Here is a 14,877-nt window from a genome sequence, read left to right as displayed (position 1 = left end):
ACAGGGTGTTTTTTCTCATACTAGACAAAGCTCCTGCAGAGGCACAGCTTTACATCATACATCATACATCATACATTAAACAACTGTTTGTTTTCACAGGCTGAATAGTACTCCCCATGACTGGTAAAGTGATCTTAACGTGTGAGAATGATGGAGTTCCCTTGATTGATTAAAGGTTGTGCAATGCTGACGATCTAAACAAGACGGGTCTACAGCCATGCCAGTCATGTGAGGTGCACAGATAATACTAACCTCAACATGCTAACATGCACACAATCACAAATGTGTGCCAGGTTCACCATCTTAGTTTAGGGTATTGGCATGCTAACTTCAGCACTAAACACAAAGTACAGCTGAAGCTGTTGGGAATGCCATTAGCTTTGCAAGTATTTTGTCATAAACCAAAGTATTGATCACATTGGGATCACCCATGATCCTGAGGGGAGTATGAATGGTGCAGCCGTGGCTCAGAGGGTAGAGCAGATCGTCCACCAATCGGAAGGTCGGTGGTTCGATCCCCGGCTGCTCTGGTCAGATGTCGATGTGTCGTTTAGCAAGACACTTGACACTTGTGAATGAGTGTTTAGATTAGATCCTGATGGGAAAAGTTGGCACTGATAGCCTCAGCCATCAGTGTGTGTGTGTGAATGGGTGAATGCTAACATGTAGTGTAAAGCGCTTTGAGTGGTCAGAAGACTAGAAAAGCGCTATATATTTACCATATAAATGGCTGTACCAAAATTCATGCCGATCCATCCAGTAGTTCACTACCAAGGTTTAAAAGTCAACCTTGTGTTGGCACTAAGTGAAACGTCAGAGGATCACCAACATCATATAGTGCTCCAGGGATGACATATTTTTGTAGGCCAACCAGGAAGTTAGCAACCCTGGTTCCCTCAACAAAAACCCAATGAGATTGGCTTTTGGATTATTGCAGAAAATAACGTCTGTGGCAAACAAACCACAAACTTCCGCATTTTGTTCAGCAAGATAATCTCCACAAATGAAGAACACTTTATGATTTTGAAGTGTGAACGCAATCACCAGCAGTAAAAAGCTAACGTTAGGCTATAAGAAAACTACACCATGATCGCATGAACGCGAGTAGAAACAACAAGGCGGACGAGTCGCTGTGATGATGTTTAGTAGTCTCATTTAGCCACTTGTCAGCAACCGCATGTTTTAAGACACGTAAAGGCTTCAAAATTCAAGTTTATAGGGGTATTTACTGACATACTTTATAAACATTAAAATCTCATAAGCTTGTGTTGACCACAGACCTTATTTCAGTCATCCAACTAAAAACCCATTCAAAAAAAACATTTTCATTTCCAGGTTTTAGGAGTCATTCCTGTAGCACTCTATTAAGATAAGATTCATCTCGGAACCATGAATGTATGGACACAACTTCATGGCAATCCATAATGTTGAGATACTTCAATCTAGACCAAAGTGGTGGAGCGACCAAACAGTGCCGTCAACTGAGCTGCAAGCTTGGCTCAAAACCCAAACATATTTCCACGACCCTTCGGTTGCAGTGCTGTGTAGTGTTGCTGTGTAGTGTTTACGGTGTCTGATGTTGAGATGTTACATAACAGTGTCCACATGAAATCAGCATAACAGAATGGTATTAACTGGATGTGGATTTTAGGTCTAATTGGGCATTCACTGCTGACTCATTAACACGAGTGCCACTTAGGCAAACACCTTCATTGTGTAGCCACTTGATATGAATCACACCGTGTGCCATCGACTCCATCTCTGGGGAAATGCATCTGAATAAAAGCATTGTGTCTGCTGTCAGAGACCTGTATGCGGGTCTTATACTGTCCTGGCTAGCACAGCCAGCACTGAGGCTCTTGATTGACTGATGCTCAAGTATTCCAGTTAGTAGTAACCTCTACACGAGACAAGCAGAACGTGGCTTTGAGGCTACATTACAGTGAGGACAAGACAAAAACAAAGAGGTGGTATGAATACAGAGGAAAAATTACCTTTTGCTTTCAACTATTTGCTGCTTGAATACAGCCTCAGAAAGCCAGCCTTCATTCAGGAGTTCAGCTTTCACAATGTGATTTTAGTCTGGAAAAAACATCCATCATGGTATTGACTGAGCTTGATATTTTGAAACCGGACTATGTCAGTGGCTCCCAACCTCTTTGGATAAACTGATCACAGCTCATAGTCATATGTAACCTGTGACAAGGGCTCATTAGCAGACAAAAGGTCATTTAGATGACATCACTTTCGGAGCTGGGACATTAGAAACTATTGCAGAACATTTCAATGTAGTCCCTGGGTCATGAAATGGTTTCTGGGTTCCTGGAAAAGTTGCTGCAATTTAGTGCAGACGTCTTCATCGTCAAAAAGGTTGGAAATCATTGGTTCAAAACTCCTCCTGATCTGCATGAACAACTATTAAAACTAGGTCCTTTAGATATGATTCTTCAACCCATTTTTTTGCAAAAGATTTATCTTCTTACAAATGATGGACAAGGCAGGAAGCACAGGACCAGCACAAGCTACTGGCACACCCGTCCTGGACCTAAGTTCCTTTCTCGGACATTCACTTGTTGAGACGTTATTACTCTAAGAAACAGAATCACCTCCGTCTTGAGCTTCAGAACACTGTGCTCACCCGTTTCTCGGCCGTATCCAAGCACTTTTTGGCTGGACCGCAGAGGTCCAGCACGACGCGTCCGGCTCACAAAACTTGGACCAAGCTGTCAAACTAGGCAATCTAGTTCTAATATCTTGTCTTGGCTTCTAGTTAAAAAAAGCAGCCATCTGATTGGTCTAGCGGAAAGCACGCAACGATTGGTCTGCGGAAGCCTCATCATTCATGATAAGAATATAATTACAAGAGGAAGGAACTATTGCCAACTTTAAACACTAATAAGAAAAAAACTTCTGAGAACCAATAGACCATTTAATGAAGTATAAATAATTTAGTGCCCCATATAGTTGAACGGGATTAAACCAAAAACAGCTTCACCTCATGGCCTATATTGAGAAAGTGTTCTTTTTAACCCTAGAGGGGAGTCCCGGTGCGACTGTTGACCGGGGCGGACTGTCCTCAGTGTGCCCTAATCATGTTGTGCCGCCAGATCAGGCCTCGGCCCACGTAAAAGGCGTCAGGGGTCTGCGGCGATGTCGGCAACCCACCGACCCGTCTTGAAACACGGACCAAGGAATCTACCGCACGCGCGAGTCAGAGGGTGCAAGAAAAACCCCGTGGTGCAATGAAAGTGAGGGCCGGTGCGCACCGGCTGAGGGGGGATCCCGGCCCAGCGGGGTCAGGCGTACCACCGTAAAGTGGTATCGGTGCCGTTGTATCAAAGCCGTTTTGCGAGTCCAGTATCGGACCCGATACCCGATACTGGTATCAGGTATCGGTGCATCCCTACTTCAAAGAAAGTGTCCAGAATCCAACAATCACACCCAGTAGTTGGCCAGGTGTACGGAGCTGTGAAAGGTGGCAGAGTTTGATCGTCTCTTTCAAGCAACTATCCTTTCCACACAACAACACCATGAAAGCTTTCCAGGAGACACTGTCCCAAAGTATGCGCCCCTTACTGCCACTGGTGTGATTCATCGCGTCAAGCCTACAAAGATACGCAAAAGACAGAGTTGTTGAGAAATCACGGCCCGACTTCCAGTGTTGCCATTCAGAACATGTGTAAACACTTTTGCCTTTGGACATGGTCGGACGACAATTCAGACAAGACTTGTTATCAGGCTATCAAATAGGTATTCAGTCGCTATAAGTGTGGGTCAATAGAGGCCTACTACAACCACTAGTAGTTTTTATCATCTAGGAGACCGAAGTTGACATCCCGTGTGATACCAACAGTGTATAGTTGTATTTGCGTTCGTAGTTCTTGTAACCCAAAATATGGTGTTTTTCCTTAAACTTAACTAAGTGTTTTTTTGTTGCCTAAACCTAAAGAAGCCTTTTTGTTTGTGTTCAAAACGTGACGTTTCATTCAGTTTTACATGTAAATGTGTTGCTTTTAAGTTTCACTTTTGTTTTTACAACGTAGCAGGTAGAAGGCCCCTACTGACCCACATGTGTGGTGCTTATAGCGACTGATAACGCCTATTTAATGACCTGATAACAGTCGAATCGGGTGGACAATTTGTACGACCTAGTTTGTTGGAAGCATACAGAAACCTTGAGGCTAAGAACCGTCTCTTATCTGCTGTAAAGCCTACTTGAAATGACATGTGTCCCACACAAATGCTCACTGAGCCTTGCCAGGCCACGAGGACAGAAGCAGAAATTGTGGGCAGGCGTTGCACGGCTACAGATTTAAGATAATAAATTAAAAGAAGCGGTCTATCCACAGAGGAAGATACGCTTTGCTTACACTTATTTCTTGTATTTTACTGAGGCAAACTTTGGATTTGAACTCTGCAAAAAGAGCCTTTGTTGCTTCTCAGTTAAGAGGACACTACTCTAGCATCCTGACCCTTATCCTCCCACAAACACATGACACCCTGATACTCCGCTCCTCCTGTATCAGCCCTCCTTCCTTATTCTGTCTTGCCTAACAGCCTGGCCTGCTGTCTTCCCAAGGAGCTGCATATGGCCCTGCAGAAAGCCTCGTTACGCGTCCACGAAGACGCCGTCACAGATGGTGAACGGCCCCGTCCCCGTCTTTCTTCCTCGTCCATCCCTCTGGGCTCGGAGAAGACGAGCGTGTTGCAAATTTGCCCAAAGTGGGACGACATGTTGTAGAGTGAGCAGGAAAATGCTGCAGCAGAGCATCCCGTCCATTAGAGCAGTAAACATCAGCACCCATTTCACCACCACAACGGAAATGCTACCTATTAGCACAGAGGGGACGGGTGCTAGTGATGGTGGTGGTGGAGCAGTGGGGGGGGCTGACAGTGCTGACGTTGTTTCAGGCAGACATTGAGACTTTGTTGTAAAAACTGCAGATGGAGCTAAACACACACACACACACACACACACTGCCTTCTCCCTGTTCCCGCTACTTCCTTCCTACCCCCAGAGTCCATCGTCACATCCTCACCACTGAGACGCGCTCAGACTCAGGTGGGCCATCCACTTTCAGGCTGTCATGCTAGCATGAGAGCTCATCATCACCCTGACACCCCCCACCCCCGAACAGAAACCACAACACACACACACTCGTACACACACCACGCATGCACGATCCATGTCTGATCTATAAATGCACATATGCCAACATGCCTGCACATTGCCTCGTACAATATTACGTGTGTGTGTGCTATGTCTAGGGAATACTATTCACGCTCAAACACACACACACGCTAACAGAAGCGATGTATCTGAAGCAAGGGAAGAAGGGGGGGTAATGGCAAGGGATGCAGGACAAAATAAGCACCAATCTCAGCCTTCCTCTTACCTTCCAGGAGGAAACAGCTCACCTGGATGCCTCTGAAGAGCAGACAGAACGCATTCAGGCCAACCTCTTTCCCTGCAAACCAGCTCAAAACATCTCCCTCCCTCCCTTCTCTCTCTCTCTCCCTCCCTCTCTCTCTTCCCTCTCTTCCGCTCCCTTCGCAAGCTGGAAATGATGCGATTGTACTATAAGCAGAGGGGGGAGTGAAATCTGAGGCGGTGGAGGGTATTAGGAGGCTGCGTTGTTTCTGGCCGACAGCCCTGAGAGACTGTGAGCTCGTGGCTGATGAGGGGACAAAGGAGGGTTGAGAAAGGGTGCGATGCAGCAGATGCAAGGATAAAAGTGTGTCTGGGAGGACATCCTGAAACCCTAGAGGACCCTCCGCTCAGCTGAGATGGTACAGCCCAGAGGAGTTTAAGGAAGCAAACGGTGTCTGCAGCAGCAGCTAGCAGCTGAGGCTACAGTGATGCAGCTAACAGCATGAATGTGTGTGAATCTGAGCTGAGCCGGGCTAGGTGAAGATGAGCTGCGTTGGACCAGGTTTGTTTGTGTCTGCCTCACTGGGCTGCAGTCCCTCAGATGAAATGTGAAACCTGGTTGTCTGAGCAGCCCCAAAGCAATGAGTATTGCTAGAAGATGCTCAGATAAGATACAGACAGATACCTTCATTAACCCTCCTCATCATCATCATCATCATCATCTGGCACCTCACTTTGGAATAATGTTGCGTTCTTTGTCAGTAAAACAAATTTCCCAAATACATCAGGAGAGAGGAGTAACTAGCGTCTGTAGCAGCCTGCTCACGACCTCCACGCAGCTTCGACGGTAGACTTTTGTTTGAAACTTTTCAATAAATAATATACATTTGATCTCACCTCTTAAAGAGTAATGAAACACACATTCTGTTTCCATTCAAATCGTCAGGCGAATTTTAAGCAAATTTTTGAAATACGAATTGGGCGCGTTTTCATCAACTGGTTTGGAGCAAATAAACTAGGTTGTGTAGAATAGTCAGCAGTTGGCGCTACAGGCTACACATGGCTGTAATCTGCCAGTAAACAGAGTAGAAGAAGAACTAGAGGATGCGAACCGGAAATAAAACAAGTTGCCTTGGCCATCTAACAATCTACGACAGAAAAAGTGAGAGAGAGCTTCAGGAATTTGTTTCAATAGTTCTTTCACGTCAGCTTGTATCGGTCATGTCGTAAACTGTCAATAGACAAATATAATATAAATATACTGTATATCCGAGAAGACGCCAAGAGCACAAACAGCTGATCAGTCATGTGAGTTAAATGTTTGCTATATACGTCAGAACTTACTGGATAAAAGCCTTTCCATAATCCTTTTAGCAAGCGTACAGTAAAAACTCTTCTCCGCAGTTGAGGAAGTTTTATCGAGTTTTACCGTTTCCATAAAGCTTTCTAATGCGATACTTCCGTACTCTACGGCCCACTGCACAAGCACATCGGTGTCTCTTTCCCCAGTCACGGACATTCACCCCAACCAAAATGTTTTTTACCTGGTCTTTATTAGCAATTGGCCTTTATGGTTTTGCATACTGGCTTTTATTTGAATATTTAGTGTATCAGGGTTATCTAAGTAAAAGTATCAGTGACATTTTGATCCAAAACAAATATCTGTCGTGCTGCTGTCTCACTGAGTGCTGTACCTTCCTCACGGGGACAGGAAAGGAGACAGCGACAGAGAGGTAACAACACTATCTGGTCTCATACACTGTTTGTAGCTATACCTATATGAAAAGTAATACACTGTAATTTGTCTAATTCACATAATCGTGAACCAGGAAATAGAAATACTGACAAACGCCATGTAGAGAGGAGATCGGGGTGGATGGGTGGGTCAAAAAATACCGGACTTTCGCCCAGGAGACCAGTTTTCGTGTCCCGTGTGAAACCAGAAGTCAGAGTTGATTTATTTCTCACGTAAGTTCCGTAGTTGAGTCACAACGCTTCTGGAGTTATTTTAACCCGAACCACGATCTTTTCATAAACCTAACTAAGTAGTATTGTTGACTAATCCTAACTAAGTAGTATTATTGCCTGATCTTAACCAAGTAGATCTTTTCCTAAACCGAACTAAATAGTTTTGTTGACTAAACCTTACTAAGTTGTTTCCTGTGAAGATGGAAGTTTATTTTGAACGAAAAAAGGATAAATAACTTTTTCCTAAGATATCATACGAACCGTTGTATGAGAAGACTAAGAATTTATTTACTTGCATCCCCAAGACAGTCTGGATCCATTACAGATGAACTGAAGTGTGGGAGGTGTAGCCGCCGCCGCCGCCGCCGCCGCCGCCGCCGCCGCCACCACAACACAACCATACAGTTTACATACTTTAACGTCCAGCAACACTGCCGAGAGAAGACGAGGGATTTATCTTACTTGAGGTACAGTGTGATTTCTCCTAACAACCACCAGGTGAAGACAGATGAATGTATGAATAAATATGAAGTTAATGAAGTTAATACTTCACCGCAGCAACGATAGAGACAGAGAAACAGGAACTCAATGACAATTTCAAGTACGTTTGTAAGAATAGAGTGGTGTGTGTCACAACGTGTATTTTGAGCACACCTCCATAACCTGTTTCCTCAACTCATCAGTCCACGCAGGAGGAGAGGCCGCCGCCCGAATCATGTCACGCTCCGTCACGCTACGAAACACTAATCATCAGATAGAGGAGACTTTTCCTTTTGTTCACTCAGTCTCTCTGCTCTCTGCTCAGTGTTCCCTCGCTCCCTCCTTCTCTCTCTGTCATGGATGACCTTGACTGACAGGCTTGTTGCCACAGGAACCGCACCGTGTCTATTGTGTTGCAGCGAGGCAGGAAGGTGTGAAATTCACAATAAGACGGCCTCGGATTGGATCTAAACCGGAGTCCATCTCCAAACCGCAGCAGACAGCAATCAGTTAAAACCATAAAAAACACTGCAGAGGAGATTATTTACATTTTAACAGGATTCAACCCTGTAACACACACACACAAACAAAAACACACACACACAAACACACACACACACACACACATAGCCTTTAAATGTGTGTGTACAGGATAGTGGGGGGTGAAAAAAGCCTGTAGGTCATTCATTATTCAGTGTTGCACACAAAACGCTCTCCCATCTCTGGTCCGGAAGCAGATAACACACACACATTCATTCATACACACACACACACACACACACACACACACATACACACACACACACACACACACAGTATGATCGGGTCACTGAGTTGACTGGGGGGTCCATCAGGGGGATAAGAGGTGAGACAGCGCAGAGAGACAATGAACAACCTGCCTGGATGTGTGATGAGCAGAGAGTAGGGATGTCCATAATTAACCGTTTAACCGTTAACCGACATTAAGCATTTTAACCGATTAACGCTATCGGTTAAAATGGTTCAAATAAATGTTAATAATTAACTCAAAAGCTGAGTGGAGAAGATGTTGCTGTTTTGAAATGTGATATACCAGAGTTGCTTCCTGAACGGCACTGCGATGACGAGCTACAGTATTATTGTGAGGAGATCTCTTTCAGCAGTTCTAGCTGGTCATTTATTCATGTTCTACTTCATTATTATGATGACTGGCTTAAGGCTTTATGACTGCAAATACCAAAAGTCTATAAAACACCCTTTATTTTGTGTGTGGAATCGGGTATTATATCTATGTAATGTAAGCATATTCTCCTACAAACATGCACTTCTGACTGGCAGAGTTCACTGGCACCACTAGCGATGCGAGTGGACGATTAACACCAAAAGTGTTTGACTGTTTGCTCACTTTCTCTGACTTTGAGCCAGTTGAATCAAAGGCCACAGAACCGCACATAAACCAACCACTGTTGTCTCATTAAACAGTAGCCAGCATGGCAGGAGACCCGTATTGATTTATCCATCAAAGACTCATTTCAGAGGGATTTGGTCCTTGATGGTCGGTAACCCAGAGCTCAGATGTGGAGCACACACTGAGCTGAATACGTGCTCATGTTCTTATGTCTGCCCTGACATGACTACCCTGAGGGCCTTTGACGTCGTCTGCTTTAAGCGATGTGATATCTGATACCGTTGTGACCCGGCCGCCATGTTGAAATCAGTCAAGCCAAAACCAAGCAGCACAACCAAACAGTATGTTTGATTAGGACCTTTAACATGTTGATAAGAGTATTAAATACTTGACGAATCTCCCTTTAAGGTACATTTAGAACAGATAAAAACTGTGCGATTAATTAGCGATTAATCACGATTAACTACGGACAATGACAAGATTAATCGCAATTAAGTATTTTAGTCGATTGACCAAAAACAAAGATAGAGACAGAAAAAAAAGAACGAGCGGAAATGGTTGCTAGACATTCGTAGGAGAACGAAAAATGAGGAATCAAATGTTGTATGATATCATATGAACCGTTATATGAGGATATGATGCCCTGCAATAATGGGAGTGAAATATTACTTTAATGTTGTGGATATAAAATGAACTGTATGTGACAAAAAAAAAAAAATCATTTGATCGATTTGTGAGGTTTAAACACATCAAATAGATAGAAATAGATGCAACACATACCATTGGAATGGGATGGTGTCACATGAACAGCAGCTGTAGGTTCACACAGGAAGCTCCTCACTGAGTTTACATCAACCTTGTGTTTAGTCAACAAGGTCAGACAGGAAGTGCCAGAGAAGCTGGATGTCATTACAAGAGTTAAAGGCTGAACCTGAAGAGTCCAGGGTGAGATCAAAGAGGCGGGGTCCGCCTCAGGTGGCTATTAAAATGAGCCCGGTGTGTTTGCACTCGGAGCCGGATCCTCCCTCACGCTGCCCTGCTCGGCATAATTGGCTGTACACTCCGCATGGCACGTTTCATCAGATTCTTGTGTGGAACAGAAGCTGCAGAGAATGATGTAGGAGTGAGTTCTGGCCTGCCGCTGACCTTGAATCCTCCTCGTCAATTAAAAAAAAAAAAACTAACCGGCACCTACCTCTCGGAGAAAAGTGCCGATCGACTGACAAGGACAAAAAGCGAATAACGCCGCAGAAGCACCATATCCACTTAACGCCGGCCATGACGGAGAACTGAATGACCTAGAGAGGATGAAGCGCCCAGCTGCTGTACTGAGCGCTCCAGCTGTTTATATGGGTTTCCGTGTCTTTGTGTGTGTGTTTATGTGCGCATGTGTGTGTGTGGACAAAATGTTCAGTGATATTCACACCAGTGCCTGGCCTAAATTCCCCTTGAACTCAGATAGCACATCTGTGTGCCGTCCTTCCCTCCCCGCCGCCTGTATTAGGATTTGGGATCCTGCTGATGCCTCTGGCTTCTCTCCAGAAGAAAGAGAGCCTCCATCACTCTGTCATTGTTATTCTGCAGTGCGCTCCACATTGCCCGCCACCTCTGGGCCCCCGCAGATCAATAGAGGAGCAGAGCAAATCACACAACACATACACAGCCAATGAGAAAATAAAAACCGCTCATTGGAAAACATTTTGTCTCACGAGCAACGGCGTTGCAATTAATTTAGGACTAATTCATAAAATAATAGGTCGGCCTGAAGCGATGAGCCTTCAGACAATCGCTTCTTCATAGCGGTGGTCAAACAGCTCATCAGTCTGCTGTTTGCTCGCCGTGAGGGATAAACCCCACAGCTTTGTGCTGCCGACGAGCATCAGAATGCAAATCAGCAGGACGACACGAGCCCGAGCACATGAAACAGACGGAGCTGCTGCAGAATTTAAAGAAGCACTGTAATCGCTATTCATCACTAAGCACACCGCTCCAGGCCCCTCAGATTAGCGCTTACATTTTACTGTAGTGAACCTGCACAAAGTGCCAAAGCGCTTGGTGTTATAGAAGTGTGACTTCTAAAGCTGGATTGACCTTGGCTTGACTCTTAACTTCACACAGCCTTGCAGCTTTTAAACCTCCAGTAACGGGAGAGTACTTGACAGCGGGGACACTGACGCTAACTAAATCATACGCAGTGTCTTGATTGTGGAAATCAGTCACGCAGATTGTTGTCTAAAAAGAGCATCATCACTACGAGGCATGTGGACTCTGTGCTGAGATAATGGAAGCGAGTGGCTGGTGTGTTTACTGGCTGGTCGTCACGGTGCTGTAAATGATGACACATTGACAGAAAGTGTAGACGGGAGGATTAAGGCTCAGCTTGGCCAGCAGATGGCAATGAGTCTCCTACAGGTTGGTACAACGAGCTGTCAAAGACCTTCCATACATTAACAGATAAAGGATTCTTTGTATGTATTCTTAAAGTATGCTTAAAGGGGACGCATCATGCTCCTCTTTAGGGTCATGCTTGTATTTTGGATTTCCAAAATAGACGGTAGGCTACATGCAGTGCAGTTTCTAGGCAAAAAAACATGCAGTTTTTGAATGCAGTATAAATATGTAATGTTCCTCTGTTCTAAAATAGTGTGTTTGAATATTGCTGCAAACTGGATATGACTGTAAAGCTGAGACTCTTGTGGATCCAATGAGCCCAACATGTATTCATGTGTGATGATGTTAGTCCCCATAGGAGACATTTCATTGTAGTGAGACTATTTTTTTTATATTTGACCTCACTGTATAAAATGACCTCTGGTGACCTCTAGGATAATCACAGCCTCATGAAACTTTACAGCCACAAACTAGAGACCTAGAGCATTCAGAGGATGGATGGATCAGACTAGAGACCTAGAGCATTCAGAGGATGGATGGATCAGACTATAGACCTAGAGCATTCAAAGGATGGATGGATCAAACTAGAGACCTAGAGCATTCAGAGGATGGATGGATCAAACTAGAGACCTAGAGCATTCAGAGGATTGACGGATCAAACTAGAGACCTAGAGCATTCAGAGGATGGATGGATCAAACTAGAGACCTAGAGCATTCAGAGGATGGATGGATCAAACTAGAGACCTAGAGCATTCAAAGGATGGATGGATCAAACTAGAGACCTAGAGCATTCAGAGGATGGATGGATCAAACTAGAGACCTAGAGCATTCAGAGGATTGACGGATCAAACTAGAGACCTAGAGCATTCAGAGGATGGATGGATCAAACTAGAGACCTAGAGCATTCAAAGGATGGATGGATCAAACTAGAGACCTAGAGCATTCAGAGGATGGATGGATCAAACTAGAGACCTAGAGCATTCAGAGGATTGACGGATCAAACTAGAGACCTAGAGCATTCAGAGGATGGATGGATCAAACTAGAGACCTAGAGCATTCAGAGGATGGATGGATCAAACTAGAGACCTAGAGCATTCAGAGGATGGATGGATCAGACTATAGACCTAGAGCATTCAAAGGATGGATGGATCAAACTAGAGACCTAGAGCATTCAGAGGATTGACGGATCAAACTAGAGACCTAGAGCATTCAAAGGATGGATGGATCAAACTAGAGACCTAGAGCATTCAGAGGATGGATGGATCAAACTAGAGACCTAGAGCATTCAGAGGATGGATGGTTTTCCTAGCTAGATGGACAATAAGGGGGTTTCTGAGCAGTTTACACAACAGAAGTGCTCGCCATCCAATCGCCGAAAAATACGATTCTTACAGAAATCTCCAAATGTCAAAAAACTTTTTGGAAACCAAATCACAGCATGGCTTTTTCTATGGCAGGGCTCTAGACTTACTTTTCCACTGGTAGCACTGGTGCTACCAACTTTCTCAGTTGGTCGCACATGATTTGGTCGCACCCTTTCTTTCGGGTTACAGCATGGTATTAATCAATGACCTTGCATGCTAATAAATAGTTGTCTTAATTTACATACCCCAGTAAAACATTGACAATGCCTCGAAACTTGATATTTGCAAAATATTTTAACTAACAAGTTTAGAGTTGCCTGCAACGGACAGACCACATTGCCTACAATAAACACACTTACCGTAACCACGGGTACTGTGTTAGCCATTGTGGCTGAAAGAGGTACTTCTTTTTTCTTCACCTGTTTTTACCTGTTACTGTTATTATAGCTTTTAATTGTATTTTATTACATTTCTATAATTTTATTGCCTCGCCTGCATTGGTCTCAAATTAACAAATTGTTAAATTGATTGACTGATCGACGGTGGGTGGGGATGCACATCTGAAAATCTATGCAGCCCAAAATGCTGCGTTTAAGAGCAGATGCATTATAGTGGCACACGGGAATAATTTAAGTGTGTAAATAAGAACATTTACTTCTTCATTGTCTCACTTACATTCATAAACAGTTAATGCTCTATTGCTAAATTTAGAATTTTCTTTTGAAGAAGACGTCGGTGCCGTTACCTGATAAATCAGTATGAAGGACACACAGAGTCATATATTCAGTATAATATGAGTCCTGGTGATAATGAGACTAGAATCTCATGATCATCTGGTGTTTTACACAACTGTTTTGTTCTCTGAACATCAGTATTTGGGAGGGAGCATTGACAAATACATCAGAGATGACATCACTCCTGACCCACCCTACACCAGCCCAGAGAGACTAAAGTATGTAGAACTGTCCATAAGGAGGTTAATGTGTCTCTTAATCACTGTCCATATCAAATATCTTAAGAGTTGGGAGTTTTTCTGCACCTTTTATCAGAACAGGAAATTGGGTTATGAAGCCTGGTGGTGAGGTCAGCTCAGACATGTATGGACCCTCTGTCTGGCCGTCACGCCGTCCGACCACAGCGCCGCTCATGCCTCCCAAACGGCCACTTATTAGCCGACATAGAAATACACCTCGGCAACCGCAGAGAGAGAAAGTGATCCGTCTTGATTTTACTGGAGATCGAGCTGACACAGTGTGAATACGTGCAGTCCTGCTGTCACCATGGAGGATTCACTCGATGTGACTGCAGCTTCTACAGTAAAAAGGTCTCCTATGATGTTACAATCAGTAACATTGGCATCCTTACATTAGCTTTTCTCATGTTTTCATCTCTTCAATTCATCCCACGTAAGCCAACATAGCATAGCAGTTAGGGATGCTAATTTTGAAAAATGATCTTAACCGATAACTGACCCTCTTTAACCGATTATTAACCGTTAACCGACAAGATTAGTGCCTCGCATGCAGCGGTGTACCAGCTGCAGGAGCACAGCAACTTTTCTTTATCCGATGCTTTAGCTGCGAGTCTCAAGATGAGCCCTGATGATGGGCCTCATGCAGGAAGGGATATAAGAACAACTTCAGTCTTATTTTTGATCGTATCTACAATTTGTTCTTATTTTGTTAGAACCCACTGATCTCTGGGTTTCACCAACGTTTTTCTTATTTTTGCTCTTCTCTTTAAGTTAAAAGAATATTTTACGAGGGGCCAAGAGCACTCTTACCATCTGTGTGACAAACAGTCCACAAGTTGTTTGACCAACACAAGTAAACATGAATTTTAAATTTGAGGAACATACACAAAAACTCAAATTTAGATTATTAAAAGTTTAAGAGTAATGAGAATGATTGGATTAT

General features: G+C 43.9%; 1 protein-coding gene across 3 annotated transcripts in view; it reads right to left on the bottom strand.

The window, feature by feature from the left end:
* Positions 1-14,877, bottom strand: part of cdk14 (cyclin dependent kinase 14) — a 166,271-nt gene that overhangs the window by 122,131 nt on the left and 29,263 nt on the right. Inside the window, exon 1 of one of the 3 annotated variants that reach the window (XM_074652583.1) lies at positions 5,397-5,691. The exons of 1 other annotated variant lie outside the window; for it this stretch is intronic. The gene's annotated coding sequence lies outside the window, so the exon portion shown is untranslated. Of the gene's footprint in view, positions 1-5,396; positions 5,692-14,877 lie in introns of those variants that run through there. One more of the 3 variants, XM_074652584.1, reaches the window with a different exon arrangement.

Source organism: Sebastes fasciatus, chromosome 12, assembly GCF_043250625.1.
Source record: "Sebastes fasciatus isolate fSebFas1 chromosome 12, fSebFas1.pri, whole genome shotgun sequence".
NCBI lineage: Eukaryota > Metazoa > Chordata > Actinopteri > Perciformes > Sebastidae > Sebastes > Sebastes fasciatus.
This window is presented reverse-complemented; position numbering and strand designations above follow the sequence as displayed.